Raw genomic sequence first — 4,085 nt, 5'->3', positions numbered from 1 at the left:
CCCATACAAACAGCTTAATCAGAAGTTACCAAGAAATCAATCTAGGCCAGTGGTCGGCAAACCGAGTCTCACAAGCCACATGCGGCTCTTTGGCCCCTTGAGTGTGGCTCTTCCACAAAATACCATGTGCGGGCACACACATACAGTACGATTGAAACTTCGTGGCCCATGAGCAGAAGTCGGTTTTCGGCCTGGGCAAGTCTATTTTGAAGAAGTGGCGTTAGAAGAAGTGGGGGGTGTTGGTCAGTTGGGCGACGGGAGACACTGCTCAGGCGGGCCACGGGATATGCAGCGTGGGGAAGGTACATTGTTTTGAGGTACGTTCCCTGAGGTCGACCCCTTCCAACTCTCCCATCCACACTCCTCTATCTGAAACAAGTATACAAGACGAGTGTGGATGGGAGGGTTGGAAGGGGTCGACCTCAACGAACGTACCTCAATCAGATTGAGGACGTTTTTAGCAAAGGCCAGCTTAGGAGTACCCTAGTTAAGTTAATAACAATGTACCTACCTATATAGTTTAAGTTTAAAAAATTTGGCTCTCAAAAGAAATTTCAATCGTTGTACTGTTGATATTTGGCTCTGTTGACTAATGAGTTTGCCGACCACTGATCTAGGCCTATAGGTATTGGAGTTGATTCTTACTCTTTCTCCAGTTCCCAAAGAGTTCTTGAAAAACCCTTAATTACTCCTCGTCATTCATAAGGCCATTGTCACCAACCTGTATCATCATCAAGAAACAGTGGGAGACATGGAAGGGTACAGGCCACAGTGCATTTTGGGGGTTGTGATGATATGCTGATGTTAGAACTGTCCTGCTTTGCTCTACGTCCATAATTTGGCATTAAGCTCCAAGACTTCATTATGGGTCTGGGTTCTGTTAACTCCATGAAAGGGAGCCTAAGCCTGTGTCACTAAGACCTGGGCTGAGTCACTTTACCACCAGGGCTCAGTGTCCTGTGAAAAACAATGAATTGGGACTAGCTGAGCCAGAGATAAACCCTTTTCTAATTCTGAAGTATTAAAACTCTTTTCCCAACAAATCCTGGCTAATCATAGCATTCCAGAATTAAGTGTTGGTACATCCTCATTTTGTCACCATGCCCAGGGCCTATTCCAGGACTTTAGAATCAGGTCATGGAAATCTCTGTCGGAGGCAGTGTCTCTGGAAGGCCCTTTAGAGGGCAAGGGTTCTCCCAGAGAGAGCTGACAATCCCAGAAAAACAGGTGTCTCTGATAAGCATCAGGTTTGGTACCAGCCCAGAGAAGGAACAGAAGGGAGTCTGTCCCTAAAAAAGCTATGAAGAGGTTAATGCTTCACATGAAAACCAGCAGTCACTTCCTCTTTCAGGACAGTCTTACTATTTAATACCCCAAAAGACCAAGGACAAAGAATGGCATTGTATAAGCACTGTAACTCAAGCAATTAGCCAGGTAATGGTCTGTGGGGTTCATTATAGCAGAATGCCAATTAAAACACTTGGAAGGAGATTATGCAAAGCCCTTAGATTTCAAATCTTATAAACTCCCAGTAAGACTAAATTATAGTAAATGTCATATAGCTACAGTAGGTATCACATAAATGAAAATAAAGTTTCTTTTCTAATATGGACTCTTGCTTAATATCTCATCAATCCCAGGAATTGAAAAGAGCAGCCAACTATCTCCTCTTCATTCAATAATGAAGAAAATAGGATAAAGGACCTTACATTCTAATTGAATATCTTTTTTCCTACCTTTAGCCTAATGAAGTAATATTTTGTTATCTCTAGTTAATTGTTTTCTAAAGATTAAATAATATAGCTATTCGTTTCATTTTGGGTTTCTACCAATAGACTTAAGGAGGGAGAAGAGAAGATAAGTGGATAAAATGTGAATTTCAGAAGGAACTTATTTCTTAGATTTTAGACGAGAGTTCTTCTGTTTAATGACTTCAACCTTACAGAAGCATAGCATTTCCTTGTTTTTAGTGCAGATGAGTTATTAGAAAAATTGACTTCTTAAAAAAAGGAAAATAAATGAAAGAGTTCTTTATGAAATTTCAAAAATGCAAATATCATTTAGCATCCAAATAGATGGCTACAGTGATTTGCCCTGAACACTGGCAGAAAGAGCATAAAATATAATAATTAGCTTTTGTTCTAAAATTCCTCAAGTCAAGTTTAAGCTAGCAGTTAATTTTTACTCATGAATTACAAATCCTTTAGAGAAGGGAGTGAAAAATAAAAGGACTAATAGATCTAGAAATGTACTGTTCCACTAATTCTATCATAGGAAATTAAACGCATATTAAATTTTTATCATTCATAATTGTTTTGTAAAAGATCACATGCATAACATATTTTAAATGTATCTTTTCTCCTTACCAGATAATTGTTATGATAGATACTATATTTTTTATACAACTACTTACATCATCTTAACTGAAGATATATCACACTATTATAATATAAACAAAACCTAATTTTTAAGATCTTCGTTGCACATCATTTCTGAAAGGAGGTTAAATAGAGGGTGGGGCAAAAGTAGATTTAAAGTGGTTTGTATGGAAAATAATACAAGAATTAATAACAATAATACAAGAATAAACTGTTTCACATATTCAGAACTGTAAACCTACTTTTGCCCCACCCTGAATTGCATGGAACCAACTATACGTAGTTCTACCGCAGTAATGTCAATATATTAAAATCTCCCATTAGAATGTAATTTTACTTATCTCACAGATAGTCACAAACTTAGTGGCTTTAAAATTAAGAATGATTCCACACTATATACCACAATCTCCCATTTCAAAAATCAATACAAAAAAAAATAAATTTAATACCACTGAGAAAAGATTGCCTCCTATCAATTGCATGCTTTTATCATTCCTGTTTATATTCTTATTTCCTGGAGGCAAATTATATCACTAGGACTTTTTAAAACCCGGATCTTATTGCCAAAGACCAGATGGAAGATAAAATAAATCAATGTTTGTAATCATCTCCTACCTTAAAAATTTCTTTATCAGCAATCCCTCTCCTGGATGGCACATTGGAAAATGCAATCTCATTTACAATTAGACAGGGGTCTGCTTTATTTCTTGCAAGATTTGGCCCTACCCAATGAGAGGTGAGCGCCCCAGAACAACGGGAGTAGTGGCTTTTTCTGAATCTGAAGAAAGGCTCTGAAATCTGATGACATGCAAATGCCGTGGGACTACTGAAGTCTTAGCTCTTCACTGGCCTGACCTTGTCCTCCCTTCCCCTTGGTTTATAAGATAATCTTTTTCCTAATTCAAGGTTATTGTACCATAATGTTAAGCAACTTTCCTATTTAGTAGATACTTTTTTTCTTCTTCTTTTTTTTTAAGGACCTCCCTGGAATCTGTTGTTTGGGCAGCACTTGGGTATTCAGAGGCATCTGCTTCCATTGCTGAGTAAGCCCTTACAGCAGGAGAACAACCACCTGGGTGACATTCCTGAACACACACACACACACACCATCCTTCCCTTACTTCATGAGCCTGCCACCCATTGAGAACTGACCAAGACTTTAGAGTCCTGGCCAAGTTCATTTCTACGAAGATATCTTTGTAATTATTTGCGGGGCTGCAATAGGATGTTTCCAAGAACTTGTAAATTACAAAAGCATTATTGGCCTCTTGATAGATTGCTCATTCATTCATTTGATCATTGATTCATTCCCTCATTGATTCATTCATTAGCAATTAAGAATTCATGAGAAACTGCCAAGTGCCAGACCCTGTTCTAAATGCTAGGCAATTGAGCAGCAGAGATGGACAAGGCCTCTACTTTCATAAAGTTTCTATCCTAATGGAAGAGACAACCAAAATTTAAAACACAAAGATGTAAACAGTAAATAGCAGATACTAACAAGCTAATAAGCCGTATGCACAAATTTAAATAAAGTGACATCTGGAGAATGACCGAGTGGCTTCTTTACATGGGGTGCTCGGGGGGGGGGGGGCCTTTCTAATAAACTGACATTGAAGCTGCTGTGATCTGAGTGACAAGGGAACCACTGAGGTGGAGGAGATCAGAGAAGGGGAAACGCATCCCAAGTGCAGAGACTCTGAGTTG

Source organism: Myotis daubentonii, chromosome 3 (assembly GCF_963259705.1).
Source record: "Myotis daubentonii chromosome 3, mMyoDau2.1, whole genome shotgun sequence".
Lineage (NCBI taxonomy): Eukaryota > Metazoa > Chordata > Mammalia > Chiroptera > Vespertilionidae > Myotis > Myotis daubentonii.
Note: the sequence above shows the minus strand (reverse complement) of the source record.